The sequence below is a fragment of the Oncorhynchus nerka genome, linkage group LG12 (assembly GCF_034236695.1).
Source record: "Oncorhynchus nerka isolate Pitt River linkage group LG12, Oner_Uvic_2.0, whole genome shotgun sequence".
Lineage (NCBI taxonomy): Eukaryota > Metazoa > Chordata > Actinopteri > Salmoniformes > Salmonidae > Oncorhynchus > Oncorhynchus nerka.
In genome coordinates this window covers 81,643,167-81,650,666 of record NC_088407.1, presented here as the reverse complement: position 1 = coordinate 81,650,666, position 7,500 = coordinate 81,643,167, and positions in this window count along the sequence as shown.

The window sequence follows — 7,500 nt, the reverse complement described above, 5'->3', positions numbered from 1 at the left end:
GTGTGTGTGTGTGTGTGTGTGTGTGTGTGTGTGTCAAATCAAATTAACAACAGTAATTGCAAGCAATAAAAATATATATATAAAAAAAACAAGACACACTTAACCCAGAAAATCGTAGAAATAGGACAAGTAGCAACGTCAGAGAAAGGAATATAAATGTCTATATACACGGATGTGTAAATGCAGTACAGTATATTAAAGTAGTTACACAGATTTACAGCAGAATGTGTTTCTTGCTCCAACAGTAATACCAACAGTAATACCAACAGTAATACCAACAGTAATACCAACAGTAATACCAACAGTAATACCTGGCAATAAATAAATAAAAATGCAAAAGGCAGTAGTTATATAGGATGAGGTTCTTACTACAATACAATATATTCATATAAAGTGTGTTAAACAGTACTGTATGTCAACTTTATTAAAGTGACCAGTGTTCATTGACTCTGTGTACATCAAATCAAATCAAATGTTATTTGTCACATACACATGGTTAGCAGATGTTAATGCGAGTGTAGCAAAATGATTGTGCTTCTAGTTCCGACAATGCAGTAATAACCAACGAGTAATCTAACCTAACAATTCCACAACTACTAACCTTATACAAACACAAGTGTAAAGGGATAAAGAATATGTACATAAATATATCTGAATGAGTGATGGTACAGAAAGGCATAGGCAAGATGCAGTAGATGGTATCGAGTACAGTATATACATATGAGATGAGTAATGTAGGGTATGTAAACAAAGTGGCATAGTTTAAAGTGGCCAGTGATACATGTATTACATGAAGATGCAGTAGATGATATAGAGTAGAGTATATACATATACATATGAGATGTGTAATGTAGGGTATGTACAGTGCCTTGCGAAAGTATTCGGCCCCCTTGAACTTCGCGACCTTTTGCCACATTTCAGGCTTCAAACATAAAGATATAAAACTGTATTTTTTTGTGAAGAATCAACAACAAGTGGGACACAATCATGAAGTGGAACGACATTTATTGGATATTTCAAACTTTTTTAACAAATCAAACACTGAAAAATTGGGCGTGCAAAATTATTCAGCCCCTTTACTTTCAGTGCAGCAAACTCTCTCCGGAAGTTCAGTGAGGATCTCTGAATGATCCAATGTTGACCTAAATGACTAATGATGATAAATAAAATCCACCTGTGTGTAATCAAGTCTCCGTATAAATGCACCTGCACTGTGATAGTCTCAGAGGTCCGTTAAAAGCGCAGAGAGCATCATGAAGAACAAGGAACACACCAGGCAGGTCCGAGATCGGTCCCAGCTTTGATGCACCTGTACTGTCTCAGCATTTTAGATGATAGCTTGGTGAACATGTCGTGGCTCGGGTGGTTGAGGTCATTGATGATCTTCTTGGCCTTCCTGGGATTTCGGGTGCTGGAGATGTCCTGGAGGGCAGGCAGTGTTTAGGGGTGCGTTTGGCGCCACCTTCTGGAGAGCCCTGCGGTTGCGGACGGTGTAATTGCTGTAGCAGGCGGTGAAAGTGTGTCTAGGGTGTTGGGTAACGTGGAGGTGGTGTGGTCCTTAACTAGCTTCTCAGGTTTTTCATGATGACAGAAGTGAGTGCTAGATGGTCTGCAAGTTCTCTAAGGACACAGCTTGGGATGCCGTCTAAATGACTTACTCACGCCGGCCTCGGAGAACAAGAGCAGACAGTCCTCGTAAGACCACGTCGACCACGGAGAACAAGAGCAGACAGTCCTCGTAAGACCACGTCGACCACGGAGAACGAGCAGACAGTCCTCGTAAGACCACGTCGACCACGGAGAACAAGAGTAGACAGTTCTCGTAAGACGACGGCGACCACGGAGAACGAGCAGACAGTCCTCGTAAGACCACATTGACCATGGAGCACAAGAGCAGACAGTCCTCGTAAGACCACGGCGACCACAGAGAACGAGCAGACAGTCCTCGTAAGACCACGTCGACCACGGAGAACAAGAACAGACAGTCCTCGTAAGACCACGGCGACCACAGAGAACGAGCAGACAGTCCTCGTAAGACCACGTCGACCAAGGAGAACGAGCAGACAGTCCTCGAAAGACTACGTCGACCACGGGGGAACAAGAGCAGACAGTCCTTGTAAGACCACGGCGACCACAGAGAAAAAGAGCAGACAGTCCTCGTAAGACCACGTCGACCACGGAGAACAAGAGCAGACAGTCCTCGTAAGACCACGTCGACCACGGAGAACAAGAGCAGACAGTCCTCGTAAGACCACGTCGACCACGGAGAACGAGCAGACAGTCCTCGTAAGACCACGGAGACCACGGAAAACAAGAGCAGACAGTCCTCGTAAGACCACCTCGACCACGGAGAACAAGAGCAGACAGTCCTCGTAAGACCACGTCGACCACGGAAAACAAGAGCAGACAGTCCTCGTAAGACCACATCGACCACGGAGAACAAGAGCAGACAGTCGTCGTAAGACCACGTTGACCACGGAGAACAAGAGCAGATAGTCCTCGTATGCAAACAGTCCTCGTGTGCAGACAGTCCTCATGAGCAGACAGTCCTCGTGAGCAGACAGTCCTCGTATGCAGACAGTCCTCGTGAGCAGACAGTCCTCGTGAGCAGACAGTCCTCTAATGCAGACAGTCCTCGTGAGCAGACAGTCCTCGTGTGCAGACAGTCCTCGTGAGCAGACAGTCCTCGTGTGCAGACAGTCCTCGTGAGCAGACAGTCTTCGTATGCAGACAGTCCTCGTGAGCAGACAGTCCTCGTGAGCAGACAGTCCTCATGAGCAGACAGTCCTGGAATGCAGACAGTCCTCGTGAGCAGACAGTCCTCGTGTGCAGACAGTCCTCGTGAGCAGACAGTCCTCGTGAGCAGACAGTCCTCGGGAGCAGACAGTCCTCGAATGCAGACAGTCCTCGTGTGCAGACAGTCCTCATGAGCAGACAGTCCTCATGAGCAGACAGTCCTCGAATGCAGACAGTCCTCGTGAGCAGACAGTCCTCGTGTGCAGACAGTCCTCGTGAGCAGACAGTCCTCGTGTGTGTGGGCGTCCGTGTTGGCGGCTCAATGTTGTTTTCCACAAAGAGAGCGAAGAACATGTTTAGCTCATCCAGGAGCAAGACATCGGTGTCCGCGACATGGCTGGCTTTATCTTTATGATCAATGACTGTCTGTAGTCCCTGCCACATATGTCTCGTGTCTGAGCCGTTGAAATGCGACTCTACTTTGTCCCTGTAGTGTCATTTTGCCACTTTGATTGCCTTATGCAGGTCGTAGCTGGTCTATTTGTACATGTCCATGTTCCCAGTCACCTTGCCATGGTTAAATGTGTTGGTTTACCCTTTCAGTTTTGCGTGAATGCTGTCATCTATCCAAGGTTTCTGGCCTGGACAAGTTCTAATCGTCACAGTAGGAACAACCTCCTCTATGCACTTCCTGACACTTCTTCAGGATTGGTGGGTTCCCTGTGGGACGGTTGAGCTAACGTAGGCTGATGCGATTAGCATGAGGATGTAAATAACAAGAACATTTCCCAGGACATAGACATATCTGATATTAGCAGAAAACTTAAATTCTTGTTAATCTAACAGCACTGTCCAATTTACAGTACCTATTACATACTATTGTTTGAGGAGAGGGCACAGTTTTGAACATGAAGAGTTATTAATAAACAAATTAGGCACATTTGGGCAGTCTTGATACAATATTTTGAACAGAAATTAAATGGTTCATTGGATCAGTCTAAAACTTTGCACATACACTGCTGCCATCTAGTTGCCAATATCTAAACTGCACCTGGGCTGGAATTGTCACGTTCTGACCTTTTTTATGTCTTTGTGTTAGGTTGGTCAGGGCGTGAGTTGGGGTGGGTAGTCTATGTTCTTTTTTCTATATTATGTTTCTATGTGTTTGGCCTAGTATGGTTCTCAATCAGAGGCAGGTGTCGTTCGTTGTCTCTGATTGACAATCACACTTAGGTAGCCTGTTTTCCCCATTTTGGTTGTGGGTGTTTGTTTTCTGTTTTGTGTCTGCACCAGACCGAACTGTTTCGGTTTCATTTCTTTCTCTTGTTGTTTTTGTCATTCAGTGTTCTGTTCTATTAAATAATCATGAACACTTACCACGCTACGCTTTGGTCCTCACCTTCTTCCACCTACGACAGGAATAATACATTTTGGCCTTTCTCTTGTATTTCAAAGATGATGGTACAAAAAAATACAAAAATACGGTCGGTTTTTCTTTGTATTATCTTTTACCAGATAATGTGTTATATTCTACTACATTCCTTTCACATTTCCACAAAATTCAAAGTATTTCCTTTCAAATGGTACCAAGAAAATGCATATCCTTGCTTCAGGTCTTGAGCTACAGGCAAATAGATTTGGGTATGTCATATTAGGCGAAAATTGAAAAAAGGGAGCCGATCCTTAAGAGGTTTTAACTCATTCACTAACTCAGTGTATACACCAATACTATTCTCAGAGGCAACCTGGAAAATTTCCCCGCCTGCTTGATCAAAATAATCTGGAAGCATGGATTCCGATTGGTCAGACCAACATTGAACAGTCCTTACCAACGGGAGCTTCCTGTTTAAGTTTCTGGCTAGATGTGAGGAGAGGAGCATAATGTAGGTGTGATCTGATTTGCTGAAGGGAGTGCAAGAGATTGCCTTATAGACATCTAATCTCCCTCCTGGGAGGGGAGATTAGCAATGATCCAGGGCCAGGTTGCGCGTGTAGCGCAGATGTGTTGATAGAATTTTGGTAGCATTTTCCTCAGATTACCTTTATTAAAGTCCCCAGCTACAATAAATGTCGTCCAGTGTGGTCCAGTGTAGTTCATTGTATCATTGTAGTCCAGTGTAGTCCAGTGTAGTCCAGTGTAGTCCAGTGTGGTCCAGTGTAGTCCAGTGTAGTCCAGTGTAGTCCATTGTAGTCCAGTGTAGTCCAGTGTAGTCCCGTGTAGTTCATTGAGAGCTGTCTCAGTATTGGCTACGGGGGAATATACACAGTGCAGTGACGATGATTGAAGAAAATGATCTCGGGAGGTAATGCTGTAATGTGATGGTCAGGTATTTCGGGAGAACAAAAGGACATGAGTTCCTGTAAGTTACCACAATTACACCATGAGATGTTAATAAAACTCCTCTCTCTGGAAGAAGATCCTTGACCTGAGCTCGTCTACTTTATTTTCCAAGGACTGAATGTTAGCGTCTGTGTGTGTGTGTGTGTGTGTGTGTGTGTGTGTGTGTGTGTGTGTGTGTGTGTGTGTGTGTGTGTGTGTGTGTGTGTGTGTGTGTGTGTGTGTGTGTGTGTCTGTGGTCTTGAAGCTTGAGGCTGTGAGACAGGTGGTCCTAGCAAAGATTCAACATTTGTGTCACGTTCTGACCATAGTTCTGTTATTTTATTCTTTGTTTCAGTATGGTCAGGGCGTGAGTTGGGGCGGGCAGTCTATGTTTGTTTTTCTATGTTGGTTTTTGTGTTCGGCCAAGTATGGTTCTCAATCAGAGGCAGGTGTCGTTAGTTGTCTCTGATTGAGAATCATACCTAGGTAGCCTGGGCCACACGGTACTGTTTCAGTTTTGTAAATTCACGTTGTTATTTTCTGTTTAAACACTTACCACGCTGCGCTTTGGTCCGATCCTTCTTCCACCTCTGAATGCCATTACAATTTGCTTGCAAATGTTGCATATCCTACAGAAGGATCTGGGGGAAAAGAATAACGAAACTGTTCAAGTGGTGAGATAGTGTCTTAAACACACCACATGTGATGTTTTCTTCCTGAGCTGAAGAGATGGGGGTTAGGTGTCCCGAATATTGAGTGGATTTACACTGCTACCAGACTGACTCACCTGTTGAACATGTTCAACAGTGATGATGTGACAGTTAAAGGAGATGCGATTAGGAATCTCCCTCCTTCTGGACCTACGGAGGCGGAAGGTTCCACTGGTCAGGGACACTGAGGACAACTTCCTCGGCTTCAGGAGGAAGCCCAATGGAATATTGAACAATCGTGCTGCAGGCTTTGAAGTCTGGTCAGACTGGCCGGACCTCAACAACCTGTGCGACCGGACTGGAGTGGACCTCAGGTGGAAACGGACTGATTTGCAAACTGAGCCAGTGACTGATTCTGATGTAGTTGTGGCAGATCAGTGTTGTTGTGGAGACTTCTGTCACCCATCATGGAACATCTCACCCTACAGTTCATCCAGGGCAGAAGTCATTGGTATCAGATGGATGCAGCTACTGCAACACTGGACTGGCCTGAGGCTGCAGGGGAAACTCACTGCTCTGGACTGTGCTAACCACCCTGTCTCCCATTCCATGTACCAGAATGCTGCTGTTGGCGAGGACATTCTCACCTTTACTGTTAAGGTGAGGCTGCAAGTTCTACCAACAAAATATAATCTAGCACTCTGGTACCCTGCAAACCATGACCCATTCTGTATTCTACATGAGGCAAATGTAATGGAGTCCATTACCTATTTTAGGAATGGCTGCTGTTCAATCAAGGATTTGTACATTACATGACCGCCTTGTTGAACTGATAGCCAGTGAGGTGAGACAAGTGGTCTCACCAACAGCACACATGCATAAACATTCTTGTTTAAGGGGAAGCTGGTGTGATGTTGATGATGATGTGTTTTCCTGTGGCCCAAATACACCAGATATTGTTGTTGTGGGGGGAGGCCAGGGAGAGGGGCTCATTTTGGAAGTGGCCTGCTCATTGGAGGGCTACATGGAGAAGGTCTTTGCAGAGAAGCTGCTTCAGTACCAGCCCCTCGTGGCATGCTGGGACAGCTTCGGGTGTAGGTGCTTGCTGGGACAGCCTCGGGTGTAGGTGCATGCTGGGACAGCCTCGGGTGTAGGTGCATGCTGGGACAGCCTCGGGTGTAGGTGCATGCTGGGACAGCCTCGGGTGTAGGTGCATGCTGGGACAGCTTCGGGTGTAGGTGCATGCTGGGACAGCCTCGGGTGTAGGTGCATGCTGGGACAGCCTCGGGTGTAGGTGCATGCTGGGACAGCTTCGGGTGTAGGTGCATGCTGGGACAGCTTCGGGTGTAGGTACTTGCTGGGACAGCCTCGGGTGTAGGTACTTGCTGGGACAGCCTCGGGTGTAGGTGCATGCGGGGACAGCTCGGGTGTAGGTGCATGCTGGGACAGCCTCGGGTGTAGGTGCATGCTGGGACAGCCTCGGGTGTAGGTGCATGCTGGGACAGCCTCGGGTGTAGGTGAGGAGGAGGAGACAGGCGCAGGAATGCGTAATATTTTTTTTATTAAGCCTAAATTACGATGTAATTACGATGTAAAGGCAACGGGGATGAAGACCAAAACAAACACGTAACAAAACACAGGGTAGAAACCCAAAACAAAAGAGGAGTAGCTCGAATAAATAACACACCCGCACAATGATTAACACACGGGATGACCCATAATCATCTGCGCAATCCACAATGGCACGAAAGCCCAAAACACACAGCACAGGTACTCACACGCACCAACAGACAT